This window comes from Schistocerca americana, chromosome 2 (genome assembly GCF_021461395.2).
Source record: "Schistocerca americana isolate TAMUIC-IGC-003095 chromosome 2, iqSchAmer2.1, whole genome shotgun sequence".
Lineage (NCBI taxonomy): Eukaryota > Metazoa > Arthropoda > Insecta > Orthoptera > Acrididae > Schistocerca > Schistocerca americana.
This window is the reverse complement of record NC_060120.1, coordinates 728,350,940-728,367,375: the sequence shown is the minus strand read 5'-3', so window position 1 is coordinate 728,367,375 and position 16,436 is coordinate 728,350,940. Positions and strand designations below refer to the sequence as shown.

General features: G+C 49.7%; 1 protein-coding gene across 1 annotated transcript in view; it reads left to right on the top strand.

The window, feature by feature from the left end:
- The window catches only part of LOC124595901 (MFS-type transporter SLC18B1-like), an 84,155-nt gene that overhangs the window by 55,624 nt on the left and 12,095 nt on the right, over positions 1 to 16,436 (top strand). The gene's annotated exons all lie outside the window — the stretch shown is intronic.

Genomic DNA, 16,436 nt, shown 5'->3' with positions numbered 1-16,436 from the left:
TTCTTTTACGTCGTTGTCTGATGCTAGGGTGCGTAGCCAGCACGGTAGCCAGCCCGTGTGGTGGGGTCGCTATGTACCCTTTTGGTTGAGCCCCCTGAACACACAGGGATCACACTTCTGATACCTGAGCTGTGACGTCCTCATGCGTGCCTTGGAGTGGTTGCTCGTCATCCTGGAGCATCGGAACTCCCGGCAATGGCCGCCGTGCCAGACGGCCCTTGCTGTGGCTGGGTGGTGCCCGTGAGGAGAGCCCCTGATTGGAGGGGGTGGTATCAGGGCAGACGCTATGCAAATGAAACACATACGGGTCCAGAACTCTGGCCGTTCTTCTGCGGCTGTCTCTCTGCATGGAACTGATTCCTCAAGTGCTGCTTCTCTTGCCCCTTCAGCCTTCCCTTCCATGGCTACCCCCTGGGAAGAGGGTCAGGCCTGTTGTCTAGGGGCCAAACCTTTCCCCTGTTACCTAGTTTGCACCAGGACTGATGGAGATGCTTTCACCAGTGTCAAACCTTTATTCTTTGTGGAACACATTGAAGACAAGTTTGGCGAAGTGGACTCCCTGAGCAAGATCCGGTCGGGTTCGTTGCTGATAAAAACTACTTCAGCTGCCCAATCTGCGGCCCTTCGTGCCTGTACCCATCTTGGCACAATTCCTGTGTCCATTACCCCCCACCAGTCTCTAAATATGGTACAAGGTGTGATTTTTCACAGGTATCTCATCCTTCAAACTGATGAACTTTCGGACAATCTCAGACAGTGGGGTGTTCACTTTGTTCGGCGTGTTCAGAAGGGTCCTAAAGACAATCGTATTGATACTGGTGCCTTTATCCTGGCCTTTGAAGGCCTGAGAAAGTTAAGATTATGGTCTATCACTGTGATGTGAAGCCGTACATCCCACCTCCTATGAGATGTTTTAAGTGCTTGCATTTTGGCCCCATGTCTTCCCACTATTCCCAGGCCCCTCTCTGTGGTGACTGTGGACGTCCACTCTATGAGGGGAGTCCCTGTGTTCCCCCTCCTGTATGTGTAAATTGTCATGGTAGTCATTCTCCACGTTCACCAGATTGCCCAGTATATAAGAAGGAAAAAAAGATACAGGAGTATAAGTCCCTCGATCGTTTAACCTACACAGATGCCCGTAAGAAATATGCAGGACTTCACCCTGTGTCCATGACATCTAGTTACGCCTTGGTTACATCTTCACCCCTTCCTCCCCCTTCCTTACCCCCATCCCGGACCCCTCTCCTCCCCCCCTCCCCTGCGGCTCCCACACCTTCTCCTCTGGGCGCTGCTCCCCCTCCCCAGCCGGAGAAGTGTCCCACTCCTTTGGCGTCTGCCGGTCAAGGGCGCCTCTCCTGGGATGCCCCTTCCCGGCACCTTCCAGGCCATTGGTCTGCTGCCGCGAGACGACCGCGAGAGCCGTGGTCTATCGGCTCCCAGGTTGCCCGGTCTCTTTCTGTTCCTGATCTTGCTGCAGCTGGCTCCTTTATGCCACACAGCCCTCCTCGATCTCAGCCTGAAAAGAAGAAGAAACATAAGTCTCGGGACAAAGAGCCTCTGGTGTCACCGGAGGTCCCTCCCCCGACTTCACAACCGGATTCTGACCTGTCGTTCATGGATGTCGCCCCCTCCTTGTCGGTGCCGGGTGGGGACCCGGCGGTATGACTCGATTTAGCGTGTTCAGCCCCCATTTAAACCATCGTTCTGTGGGTCTCCAATGGAATTGTAAGGGATACTATCGTCACCTTCCGGAATTGAAATCCCTTCTTTCGTCCTACTCTGCAGCTTGTGTGGTCCTCCAGGAATCTCATTTTACTGATGCTCACTCACCGACCCTCTGTGGGTTCCGTGTTTTCTGTCGAAATCGGGTCGGACCCCTTCGGGCTTCTGGTGGCGTTTGTACGTTGGTCCGTACAGGCATTGCTAGCACGTGGATTCCTCTTCAAACTACATTGGAAGCGGTTGCTGTTAGGGTCCACCTAGACTCTGCAGTCATAGTTTGCAATCTTTATCTCCCTCCTGACAGGACTCTTACACCTGCTGCCTTAACCGCCCTTCTTCAGCAACTTCCTCCTCCCTGGGGATTTTAATGCTCATCATCCTTTGTGGGGCAGTGCCTTTCCATCTAGACGAGGTCTTCTTATAGACCAATTTATTGCTTACCACGACCTGTGCCTTCTTAATGATGGTTCCCCTACTCATTTCAGTGCCGGTCATGGTACCTTTTCTTCCATTGATCTTTCTCTTTCTTCTCCCTCTCTCCTCCCTTCATTACACTGGTCGCCACACGACGACCTTTGTGATAGTGACCATTTCCCGTTGATTATCACGCTCCCTTCCCGTTCCCTGATGGACAGATTACCTCGTTGGTTTGTCCAACGCGCCGATTGGCCTCTATACACTGCACAGGTCGTGTTTTGTTTTGCTTTGTCGGGTTGTATTGATGACGTCCTACGTGACGTGTCTGACATGATTGTTCGCGCTGCTAGCCTTGCTGTCCCACGCTCATCTGGACCGTTTCGTCATCGGCAAGTCCCGTGGTGGAGTACGGCCATTGCCATTGCCATCCGTGATCGCCGTCGAGCTTTGCAACACTTTAAGAGGCACCCATCCGTAGCCAGCCTTACTACCTTTAAACGCCTTCGTGCTAAAGCCTGTTATTTAATCAAACAGAGCAAGCGGATATGTTGGTAACGATTCGTTTCTTCCCTTGGTTCTACTGTCCCTCTGTCATGGGTATGGGCTACACTTCGCTCTCTCCGAGGTTGCCATCGGCAGTCCACCCTCCCAGGCCTTCACCTCCCAGATGGCATTTGTACAGACCCATTAGTTCTTGCAGAACATCTTGCGACCCATTTTGCAGTGGCATCAGCGTCAGCCTCCTATCCAGCTGCTTTCCTTCATCAAAAACAGTGGGCTGAAGCTCCCACCTTATGTTTCACCACTTGTGAGTCAGAATCTTACAACGAACCTTTCACTGAATGGGAATTTCTTTCTGCTCTATCTTCTTCTCATGATACGGCCCCTGGCCCAGATTCCATTCATAACCAACTGCTTCAACATCTCAGTGCTCCACAACGGCAACGTCTTCTTCGGGTGTTTAACCGTATCTGGCTCCAGGGTGACTTCCCTTCACAGTGGAGGGATAGCATTGTGGTTCCTGTCCTTAAGCCCGATAAGAACCCCCTATCTGTTGACAGCTATCGGCCAATTAGTTTGACCAATGTTGTACGTAAGTTACTGGAACGGATGGTAGTCCGTCGGCTCAATTGGGTCCTTGAATCTCGGAATCTGGCTTTCGAGAGGGACAATCTCCAATCGATCATCTACTTCGCTTGGAATCCGCAGTTCGGCAGGCTTTTTCCCAGTGTTGCCATTTGGTTGCAGTGTTTTTTGACCTTCGCAAGGCCTATGACACGGCCTGGCACCATCACATCATACTTAACCTTCATCAGTGGGGTCTTCGGGGCCCACTCCCGATTTTTATCTGCCAGTTCCTGATCCATCGGTCATTCAGAGTTCCAGTTGGTACTGCTTTTAGTTCCCCATGGACCCAGGAGACGGGCATCCCACAGGGTTCTGTCTTGAGAGTCCTTCTTTTCCTCATTGCTATCAATGGACTTGTGGCCTCTGTCGGTCCCTTGGTCGCCCCTGCCCTGTATGTGGATGATTTCTGCATTTGGGTTAGTTCCTCCTCGATGGCATCGGCAGAACGGCAGCTCCAGGTGGCTATACGGCGTGCCTCTGCATGGACCCTCTCACACGGGTTTCAATTCCCTCCTATAAAATCGCGAGTGGTCCACTTCTGTCGCCGTACTACAATCCACCCTGATCCAGAGCTCTATCTCGCTGCACAACGATTGCCTGTGGTCCCACAGTTTCGTTTCCTGGGTCTTCTTTTCGATAATAAGCTCACTTGGCTGCCCCATATCAGACTTTGCTTCCTTGCCCACTCCTCTTGGGGTGCAGACCGTTCCCTCCTCCTCCGTCTTTATCGTGCTCTAGTTCTGTCTCGCTTTGACTATGGTTGTCAAGTTTATGGTTCAGCTGCTCCTTCCACACTGCATGTGCTGGATCCAGTCCACCATCGTGGTATCCGTTTGGCCACCAGTGCCTTCCCTACTAGCCCTGTTGATAGTCTCCTGGTTGAAGCTGGGATCCCCCCCCCTTTCTGTTCGGCGGTCCCAGCTTCTGGTGTCTTATGCACTCACTATCCGTTCCTCTCCCACTCATCCTTCCTATTCTATCCTGTTCCCAGACCATGGATGTCGCCCACCCGACTCCCGCCCTTAGGCGGGTTTACCGGTTGGGCTGCGCCTTGCGTCTCTTTGCCATGATTTTCAGCTTCCTTCTTTGTCCTGTCTTCCTCGCTCCCTCCCCTCCACCCCTCCTTGGCTAGTTCCTCGGCCTCGAATTCGGATGGATCTCCGCCGAGGTCCGAAAGATTCCATCCCCCCGGTGGTGTTCCGTTCCTTTTCCCGCCAAATTTTATGGGAGTTTCGGGATGCTGTTGTTTTTTTACACTGATGGCTCTAAATCTGCTGATCATGTTGGGTATGCCTTCACGTCCTCTGTTGGAACAGAAAGTCATCTGCTGCCACCTACATGTGGGGTGTTTACTGCGGAATTGATGGCAATTTCCCAGGCCCTTACCTGTATTAAACAGTCCCAACACAACTGCGTTTTGTTATGTACAGACTCAATGAGTGGCCTTCTTGCTACTGACCGGTGTTTTTCGCGCCATCCCTTGGTCTCCGCCATCCATGACCATCTGGCTGATATTCACCATGCTGCTTGTTCCATTGACTTCCTTTGGGTCCCTGGCCATGTGGGTATCCCGGGTAATGAGCTCGCTGATCATTTGGCTGGGGGAGCAATTACTTACCCCTCGTATTCTGTAACCCCTCCTGCAGCGGATTTACGGCTTCACATCAAATCCCACTTCGCACAGTCATGGGCCAATTCTTGGGAGGCTACTCCCCTGTCTAATAAACTTCGTGCAATTAAGGTGACACCAGGCCTGTGGCGTTCTTCCTTTCGCCTCTCCCGATAGGACTCGACCACACTGTGTCGTCTCTGCATTGGCCATACCAGGCTGACCCATGGTTTTCTTTTGCGTGATGAGCCACCCCAACTATGTGGTTGTGGAGCCTTCCAGTCAGTAGCCCACATTTTGGTTGAATGCCCTCTTCTTTTGGCTCTGCGTGCTAAGTACAGACTCACCCACACTTTACCTTTGATGTTGGCTGACAATTCCTGGATGGTCTCTCTGGTTCTGTTTCCTCCAGGAAAGTGGTTTTTATTCTCAGTTTTAAGGTTTTTAATCTCTCTCTGGTGTTGGGGCAGGGCGGTGAGTGTTTGGGTGTCTCCCACTGTAGGCAGTGTTCGGAGATTCCCGATTCACCTCCGAAATCCTCTTTTCTTCCCATTTTACTCTGTTTTTACCCTTTTTTAAGGCTTGGTTAGTCTTTCTATTCCCATACGTACTTTCTACATTTTAGCAGTTGTACCTTTTAAGTCACAGGTGGTCTTGCCTATGCTGTTTCAGCATAATGTTGGGTTCATTCTCTTGCTGACCTCCCTCATTTTGTTTTGTTTTTTTTACCAATGACAATGTGACTGCCCTTTTACGTTTTTCCCTTTTTCCGTTTTATTGTTCTGACTTTACTGAGATGTCCCATTAGCGGAATGGAGCATATTTGAAACAAGGGACTGATGAACTTGCTGTTTGGTCCCTTAAACCTCAAATAACCAACCAACCAACCAACCAACCCATTGTTGCACTTTTGTTATGGTGTGGCGTTTGGGATGGGTCAGTGGCAGTGCTGGCATCTCACTGTGCTGAGCACCTCTGGGGTACCCCCCTGTTCTTGTCATCTTCCCCTCCTCCTGTTTCTTACTCTTTACCCATTTTTCCCTTCGCTTCCTTTCCCTTTGACTGGACTGTGCTTCTTTTGTTGTTTCTAACTTTGCTTGTGCCCTCTACCCTCCACCCCTCCCCAAATCAACCAATCAACCAATCAATCAACCAACCAACCAACCAACCAACCAAGCTGTGTTTTTCTTTCAAGGAAATGATTTAAAAGTTGATACTGACCAGGTTTGTAAGAGGGTCAGAACTGAAACTTTTTATGGCTACCTACAAGTCACCATTCCTGAGGAGTTCCTAGGTATTCTGAAATAGTTTTTGTAGTTCTTATGAAGCAGAAATACCTTTCTGCCTTTCTTTATATTACTATTTACAGTCATTCAGTAATGCTTGTGATCACTGGTGCCCAGTTGTAAACTGGCTGAGCCAAAATGTTTTGGGCCGTTGGTCAGAAGACCCAATATGTTCCCAGAATTAATCACTCTCCAGTAGTGTTTGTGTGAAGATATGAAACTTCATGGCAGATCAAAACTGTGTACCAGACTGGAATGCAAACCCAGGAACTTTGAAGGTAGGAGATAAAAGTGAAACTGTGAGAATGGACTGGAAGTAATGTTTTGGTAGCTTAGTCAGTGACGTACTTGCCCACAAAAGGCAAGGTTCTTGGGTAGAGTCCCAGTCTGGCACACAATTTCTGTCTGCCAGGAAGGTTCACTCAATATGTTGCCCTAATGAGCCAGTACTCTGATAAAGGCTCGGGTAACACAAAGTCCCTACAATCTGCCTAAATCACTTGAATCTCTGTCTAGAATTGGCAAGTTGAAATATCTACCTGATACTATATGATCACAAAAGTTATGTAAAATGCTGTTTCCCCTTTAACATTTCACTGCTGCTACTACTGCTGCAGCAGATGTCAATAAAAGCATGTGATGAACATATTTTATCCACCTTTGTCAATCTTCACTTGTATTACTTCACATCCAGAATCTGTACTAATATCACCAGATATTATCACACATATTATGGCTGTAAACACACCTTCACCAGTGGTATTAATCCTGTCCTTCAGATATACATTCCAGTTGGAATGGAGAATTTCATTGCTATTAACATTCGGTTTCAGTGGCGTCTTCCCCTAGTACTAAGTGGGCCTTGTTAACATTGAAAAGCCAGACTAGTTCTGGGGTCTTTCCACAGACACTACTACAGTTACCTAATACTACATTATCATTTTCTTTACCTGATCTACCATTATCAATATTTTTGTCCACAGAAACACTACAATTACTATAAATAATTGGCTACTGTTGGGCTCACAACTTTTTATTTGTCAACAACTAGTTTCAATCTACATTACAGATCTTCATGTCTCAGGTTAGTTTCACACAACATTGACAAATTGTACTTTGCAGCTCCAGGCATAAAGATGATCTAAAATGCAGAAAGAAACTAGCTGTTGGTATACAGAGTTGTGATCCAGACAGTGTTTATTATAACAAAAGGGTCACAGTTCCGAGGACATTGTCAGTTATGAACTACAGTTATTATACACCAAAATGCAAAGCAGGTCAATTTAAGTTTTCTAATTGGATTATTAACACAAACATGTTCATTCCATTTACATCCTTTTGAATGACAAGTCTTCAGATCCATGAACTTCCTGGGCCCTATATACCATTACACATAAGCAGATCCCCCCCCCCTCCCCTGCGGGTCCGGGGTAAGAATAGGCCCGAGGTATTCCTGCCTGTCGTAAGAGGCGACTAAAAGGAGTTTCAACCATTTCGGTCTTCCATGTGATGGTCCCCCTTGGGGTTTGACCTCCATTTTTCAAAATTCTACAGAAGTACTAGCCTTTTGGGGAAGGACGCCTTATGTGGTGTACCACTGGTCCTCAGTGCACTAAGACTTTGGCACTCAGCATTGCACCGAGCGAGGTGGCGCAGTGGTTAGCACACTGGACTCGCATTCGGGAGGACGACGGTTCAATCCCGTCTCCGGCCATCCTGATTTAGGTTTTCCGTGATTTCCCTAAATCGTTTCAGGCAAATGCCGGGATGGTTCCTTTGAAAGGGCACGGCCGATTTCCTTCCCAATCCTTCCCTAACCCGAGCTTGCGCTCCGTCTCTAATGACCTCGTTGTCGACGGGACGTTAAACACTAACCACCACCACCACCACTCAGCATTGCACCGGCGTTGTCACCATACCCACTATTCCTCAAATTGGGCCTAAACGCCTGATGGGTTGTCAAAGTTACGCCCATAGTGCATCCCCATCTGCACCAGCGATCATGATGGACTTTCCATGGCACCAGAAATCCAGCACGGTAGCCAGCCCGTTGTGGTGGGGTCGTCATGTACCCTCTAGGTTGTAGCCCCCTGACAACACAGGGATCGTACTGCCGATACCTGAGCTGCACCCTCCCCACGTCGGCCAAGGAATAGATGCCCGTTTCCTTGGGGCATCAGGACTCCCGGCAACAGTCATCCTGCCAGGTGGCCCTTGCTGCGGCTGGGTGGCGCCCGTGGGGAGAGCCCCTGGTCGGAGTGGGTGGTATCGGGGCGGACGTTTCGCAGATGAAACATCAACACGTATCAGGTCGCTCTGCAGCCGAGTCTTTCAAAAGGAAAGGTACTGTCTCTAGTTCTGGTTCTCCTGCCCTTTCCCCCTTGGCCACTCCCTGGGAGGAGGGACAGGCCCGCCGGCTTGGGGCGAAGTACTTCCACCGCTATTTGGTCTGTTCTCGAACCGATGGGGGCACGTTCGCCACCTCCAAGCCCATGTTCTTTGTTCAGCACATCGAGGACATCTTTGGGGAAATCGAGGCTCTCAGTAAGATGCGTTCGGGGTCCGTTCTTATAAAGACCACCTCCGCCACACAGTCGGCGGCGCTCCAGGCGTGCGACCGCCTAGGGGACATCCCAGTGTACATTGTCCCGCATCTGGCACTGAATAGGACGCAGGGGGTTATTTTTCATCGGGAACTCCTGCTGCAATCTGATGATGAGGAGCTCAGGGCCAACCTGGAGCGTCGAGGCGTGCATTTCGTCCGGCGAGTCCAGCGCAGCCCCAAAGACCGTCGCATCGACACCGGGGCCTTTATCCTCGCCTTAGAGGGGACGTTCTCCCAGAGAAGGTAAAGGTGATGTGCTACCGGTGCGACGTGCGACCTTACGTCCCGCCTCCTATGCGCTGTTTTCGGTGTTTTCGCTTTGGGCACATGTCGTCACGGTGTGAGGCTGAGCCCCTTTGTGGCGATTGTGGACGTCCTCTTCGTGAGGAACATACATGCACCCCACCACCTTAGTGCGTTAATTGTCCTGGCATCCACTCGCGATCCTCAGACTGCCCCGCATATCAGAAGGAGAAGAAGATACAAGAACTCAAAACTTTGGATCGTCTCTCTTATTCTGAGGCCAGGAAGAAGAACGACCACCTCCATCCCGTGCCGTTGCCCACTTCGTTTGCCTCCGTTGTATCCACTCCTTCTGCGGTATCCTCACCCCTATCCTGTCCCCCCCTCCACCTCCTCCCCCCATCCGGGGTCTCTGCCTCCGCCTCCCAAATCCCTCCCTTACGAATCCTCCTCCCCCGTGGCCCCCACCCCCTCTGCCCCATGGGCCACACTTCCTCCTCCTCCTCCTCCCCCCCCCCCCCGCCGCCTGAGTAGCGATCCTCTTCTCAGGCGTCCATCGGGGAAACGTTCCGGACCCCAGCTTCCGAGGTCCAGCGTTCCAAAATGGACCCCGCGCGTGAGGACCTTCTTTGGGTCCAGCCCACCATCCCTGTGCCTCCTCGGACTTCCAAGAAGGCCTCCAAGAAGTAGTCTCTACCCCCTCTCCACCCTGGCGCGTTTCGTCTGACGCTCCATCCGTGAGTCGCTGCTCCTGGCCGTCCTCAGTTTCGCCGGGACGCTCTGCTGCCAGGCACTCAGCTGGCCTCTTGTCGGCAAATGATGCTGCCCCTCCTACACAACCAGGGACAGCGGCCGCAGCTGGCGACGACTCGATGGAACAGGATCCGTGGCCGGCGAGGGGACCAGCTCTTCCCCCGTCTCGTTCCCCCTCTTTTTTGACTAGCGATGGCCTTGTTACATTGGAACATGAGAGGTATTCGATCTAATCGGGAGGAATTACAACTGCTCCTCCGCCTGCACTGTCCGCTCGTCCTTGGTCTCCAGGAAACCAAGTTGCGCCCGACTGACCGTATTGCCTTTACCCACTATACCTCGGAGCGGTATGACCTCACCCCTGTGGACAGTATCCCAGCTCATGGTGGGGTCATTTTGCTCGTTTGGGACAATGTCTATTACCATCCCATCCCATTGACCACCCCACTCCAAGCAATAGCTGTCCGTATTACTCTTTCTGCTTTTACTTTTTCAGTTTGTACCATCTACACTCCATCGTCATCCGCTGTTAGTCGGGCTGACATGATGCACCTGATTGTTCAGCTTCCTCCGCGTTTTTATTGTTCGGCGACTTCATTGCCCATCATCCCCTTTGGGGCTCTGCCGCATCCTGTCAAAGAGGCTCACTCTTGGCGGATGTCTTCAACCATCTCAATCTTGTCTGCCTCAATACTGGCGCCCCGACTTTCCTCTCGGACTCTACTCATACCTACTCCCACTTGGACCTCTCGATCTGTTCTACCCACTCTTGCCTGTCGGTTCGAGTGGTATGTCCTTTCTGACACCTATTCGAGTGACCACTTCCCCTGTGTCGTTCGTCTCCTGCACCACACCCCATCCCCACATCCTTCGAGCTGGAACATATCGAAAGCTGACTGGGGACTTTACTCCTCCCTGGCGACCTTTCCGGACCACGATTTTCTCAGTTGAGACAGTCAGGTCGAATACCTCACGGCTGTTATCAATGCTGCCGAACGTTCCATTCCTCGTACTACCTCTTCTTCACGTCGTGTTTCCGTCCCCTGGTGGAACGAGGCTTGTAGAGATGCTATCCGTGCTCGACGACGTGCTTTACGCACCTTTCGCCGCCATCCTACGTTGGCGAATTGTATTGAATACAAACGACTCCGAGCGCAATGCCGTAGAGTCATCAAAGACTGCAAAAAAGCTTGTTGGGCCTCTTTCACCAGCTCCTTTAACAGTTTTACTCCCTCTTCTGTCGTATGGGGTGGCCTGCGCCGGCTGTCGGGCATTAAGGCCCACTCCTCGGTACCTGGACTGACCTAAGGTAATGGGGTCCTTGTTGATCCTGTGTCTGTCTACAACGCCTTCGGCCAGTTTTTCGCGGAGGTTTCAAGCTCCGCCCATTACCACCCTGCCTTCCTTCCCAGACAAACAGAAGCTAAACGATGTCAAAGTTAGCGTAAGGAGGGCTATGCGTGAAGCGTTCATTGAATTCGAAAGTAAAATTCTATGTACCGACTTGACAGAAAATCCTAGGAAGTTCTGGTCGTACGTTAAATCAGTAAGTGGCTCGAAACAGCATATCCAGACACTACGGGATGATGATGGCATTGAAACAGAGGATGACACGCGTAAAGCTGAAATACTAAACACCTTTTTCCAAAGCTGTTTCACAGAGGAAGACCGCACTGCAGTTCCTTCTCTAAATCCTCGCACAAACGAAAAAATGGCTGACATCGAAATAAGTGTCCAAGGAATAGAAAAGCAACTGGAATCACTCAATAGAGGAAAGTCCACTGGACCTGACGGGATACCAATTCGATTCTACACAGAGTACGCGAAAGAACTTGCCCCCCTTCTAACAGCCGTGTACCGCAAGTCTCTAGAGGAACGGAGGGTTCCAAATGATTGGAAAAGAGCACAGATAGTCCCAGTCTTCAAGAAGGGTCGTCGAGCAGATGCGCAAAACTATAGACCTATATCTCTTACGTCGATCTCTTGTAGAATTTTAGAACATGTTTTTTGCTCGCGTATCATGTCATTTCTGGAAACCCAGAATCTACTATGTAGGAATCAACATGGATTCCGGAAACAGCGATCGTGTGAGACCCAACTCGCCTTATTTGTTCATGAGACCCAGAAAATATTAGATACAGGCTCCCAGGTAGATGCTATTTTTCTTGACTTCCGGAAGGCGTTCGATACAGTTCCGCACTGTCGCCTGATAAACAAAGTAAGAGCCTACGGAATATCAGACCAGCTGTGTGGCTGGATTGAAGAGTTTTTAGCAAACAGAACACAGCATGTTGTTATCAATGGAGAGACGTCTACAGACGTTAAAGTAACCTCTGGCGTGCCACAGGGGAGTGTTATGGGACCATTGCTTTTCACAGTATATATAAATGACTTAGTAGATAGTGTCGGAAGTTCCATGCGGCTTTTCGCGGATGATGCTGTAGTATACAGAGAAGTTGCTGCATTAGAAAATTGTAGCGAAATACAGGAAGATCTGCAGCGGATAGGCACTTGGTGCAGGGAGTGGCAACTGACCCTTAACATAGACAAATGTAATGTATTGCGAATACATAGAAAGAAGGATCCTTTATTGTATGATTATATGATAGCGGAACAGACACTGGTAGCAGTTACTTCTGTAAAATATCTGGGAGTATGCGTACGGAACGATTTGAAGTGGAATGATCATATAAAACTAATTATTGGTAAGGCGGGTACCAGGTTGAGATTCATTGGGAGAGTGCTTAGAAAATGTAGTCCATCAACAAAGGAGGTGGCTTACAAAACACTCGTTCGACCTATACTTGAGTATTGCTCATCAGTGTGGGATCCGTACCAGGTCGGGTTGACAGAGGAGATAGAGAAGATCCAAAGAAGAGCGGCGCGTTTCGTCACTGGGTTATTTGGTAACCGTGATAGCGTTACGGAGATGTTTAACAAACTCAAGTGGCAGACTCTGCAAGAGAGGCGCTCTGCATCGCGGTGTAGCTTGCTCGCCAGGTTTCGAGAGGGTGCGTTTCTGGATGAGGTATCGAATATATTGCTTCCCCCTACTTATACCTCCCGAGGAGATCACGAATGTAAAATTAGAGAGATTAGAGCGCGCACGGAGGCTTTCAGACAGTCGTTCTTCCCGCGAACCATACGCGACTGGAACAGGAAAGGGAGGTAATGACAGTGGCACGTAAAGTGCCCTCCGCCACACACCGTTGGGTGGCTTGCGGAGTATCAATGTAGATGTAGATGTAGAAAGAGGCAGAAGTGGCTCGGCGACCTTCCTTCCACTCGCTGAATCTGGAAACTTATAATGCCCCCTTTGCTATGCGGGAACTCGAACGTGCGCTTGCACTGTCCCAGTCCTCTGCTCCGGGGCCAGATGCCATTCACGTTCAGATGCTGGCACACCTTTCTCCGGCGGTCAAAAGCTTTCTTCTTCATACCTACAATCGCGTCTGGACCGAAGGTCAGGTCCCCATGCGTCGGCATGATGCCGTCATTGTTCCTATACCCAAACCCGGGAAGGACAGACACCTTCCTTCTAGTTACTGCCTCATTTCTCTTACAAGCTGTGTCTGTAAGGTGATGGAGCGCATGGTTAATGCCCGGTTAGTCTGGATTCTTGAATCTCGACGACTACTTACTAATGCTCAATGCGGCTTTCGTCGCCGCCACTCCACTGTTGACCACCTTGTGACCTTGTCGACATTCATCATGAACAACTTTTTGCGAAGGCGCCAAACGGTAGCCATGATCTTCGATTTGGAGAAGGCTTAAGATACCTGTTGGAGAGGAGGTATCCTCCGCACTATGCACAGGTGGGGCCTACGTGGTCGCCTGCCCATTTTTATTGATTCCTTTTTAATGGATCGAAAGTTTGGGGTACGTGTGGGTTCCGTATTGTCCGACATCTTCCTCAGTCTTGAGCGTAGCCCTTTTTGCCATCGCAATCAGTCCAATTATGGATTGCATTCCACCTAATGTCTCAGGCTCTCTCTTTGTTGATGACTTCACAATCTACTGCAGTGCCCAGAGAACATGCCTCCTGGAGTGCTGCCTTCAGCGTTGTCTAGACAGCCTATACTCATGGAGCGTGGCAAATGGCTTCCGGTTCTCTGAAGAGAAGACGGTTTGTATCAACTTTTGGCGATATAAAGCGTTCCTTCCGCCATCCTTACATCTCGGTCCCGTTGTTCTCCCATTCGTGGAAACAACTAAGTTTCTAGGGCTCACGTTGGACAGGAAACTGAGTTGGTCTCCGCATGTCTCTTATTTGGCGGCCCGTTGTACATGTTCCCTTAATGTCCTCAGAGTTCTTAGTGGTTCTTCTTGGGGAGCGGATTGCACTGTCCTGCTTCGCTTGTATCAGTCCATAGTCCGATCGAAGCTGGATTATGGGAGCTTCGTCTTCTCGGCCATCCCTCTTACACCGTCTCGACTCCATCCACCATTGGGGGGTTAAGACTTGCGACCGGAGCCTTCAACACTAGTCCTGTCGAGAGTCTTTATGCTGAAGCTGCCAAATTACCATTGACCTATCGGCGCGACGTACTGCTGTGTTGGTATGCCTGCCGGCTGTTGTCTATGCCCGACCACCCCTCTTACCAGTCCTTCTTTGCAGATTCTCTCGACCGTCAGTACGGGTTGTATGTGTCTGCCCTGCTGCCCCCTGGAGTCCGCTTCCGTCGCCTGCTTCGGCAATTGGATTTTGCCCTCCCTACCACCTTCAGAGAGGGTGAGAGCCCGACACCACCTTGGCTCCAGGCTCCGGTTCATACTCATCTCGACCTCAGCTCACTCCCGAAGGAGGGTACTCCGGCTGCAGTGTATTGCTCACGGTTTGTCGAACTTCGTGCTCGACTTGCCGGTCACACATTTATTTACACCGATGGCTCCAAAACTGACGATGGTGTCGGCTGTGCCTTTGTTGTTGGGGCCGCCACCTTTAAATACCGGCTCCCAGACCAATGTTCCAGCTTTACGGCCGAGCTTTTTGCTCTCCATCAGGCTGTTCAGTATGCCCGCTGCCACCGCCATTCATCGTATGTACTCTGCTCTGACTCACTCAGTGCTCTTCAGAGCCTTGGAGCTCCCTATCCGGTCCATCCCTTGGTTCAACGGATACAGCAGTCCCTCCATTCTTTCGCTGATAATGGTTCTCCTGTCAGCTTTCTGTGGGTTCCCGATGTAGGAGTGCCTGGGAATGAGGCTGCGGATGCTGCCGCCAAGGCTGCAGTTCTCCTGCCTCGGCCAGCCTCCCATTGTGTCCCGTCATCTGACATTCATGGTGATGTTTGTAAGAGGCTTGTGTCATTGTGGTGGGATGCTTGGTCATCCCTCCAAGGAAACAAGCTCCGGGCAGTAAAACCGCTCCCAACTGCTTGGACAACCTCCGCCCGACCATCTCGGCGAGAGGAGGTCCTTCTGATCAGGTTGCGGATTGGGCATTGCCGGTTTAGCCACCGCTACCTGCTCTCCGGTGACCCAGCCACGCAGTGCCCTTGTGGTCAGGCATTAACAGTGCGCCATGTTTTATTGTCGTGTCCCCGCTTTAGTCAATCTCGTGTTGTCCTGTCCCTTCCATCTACTTTACCGGATATTTTAGCTGATGACGCTCGAGCAGCTGCTCGTGTTCTGCGTTTTACAACTTTGACTGTTTTGACCAAAGACATCTAACCTTTTTACTTATTTTATCTGCATCTTTGTCAGGTCTTTCTGGTGTCCCCCCTCCCCTTGAGTTTTACTAGATTCCATGTGCTCTAACAACAGTGACTGGGCGCTAATGACCTCAGTAGTTGAGCGCCCTTAAACCCCACCAAAAAAAACATAAGCAGATCTGCATTATATGCATTTTTGTAATATCAAGAAAGTTAAATCCCTACAAAAGAGTTGTCAGTTGTACTACTACCGTTATCATATACTGACTTTTATCACTATAATACCAATTGATATTAGTTTCTGCAATAGTATATGGTGGTATCTTTTCGTCATCTGTGTTTATGAAAAGCAGATGCTGATCAGCATTCAGTGTTGAAATATGTGAAAGGCTTCCTCCCTCCCATTTTAATTTTGATCCATGTAAGGTGTCTATTAATGTGAGCCTTTGTTTTCTTTGTTACAAAAACAAGGTTCCAGCATTCTGAGTGGGATTATTACATTTTAGTTTCCTGTGTACAAAGATTAACAATAACTCTTAAACAAACATCATAACTACTTGGGATCAAATCTTTCTAGATGTTAGTAGTGGGCTCATTTCAGATTTAGTGCATCAAAAAGTCTTAATGGAAACTGATGGCAGAATTTATTGGTCTGAAAGTACTTTAAGCCACTTATTCCACGTCAAGCCTCAGTCTTCGTATGCACACAGTTAACGAAAAAAAATGGATAATGTGGCAAAGCTGTGAACATGATATCAAATCTTGTCCTATAAAAATATGACTTACTAAATAAGTGCAATCAGATGTTTGGTTATACATATTTTTTGAGACATGGTCTGATTGTGAAATAAATTTGTTGTTAACTAGATCTGTGACACAATACTGACATTTTCTTTCTATACTTAATGATGGCAAAACTAGTACGAATATGGTGTAGCTGTTACCTTATTACGGTGTACATGTATTATTTCATTCATGATGCACATGACTGCAAATTGTTCATTGCTGGGCTGGCACTG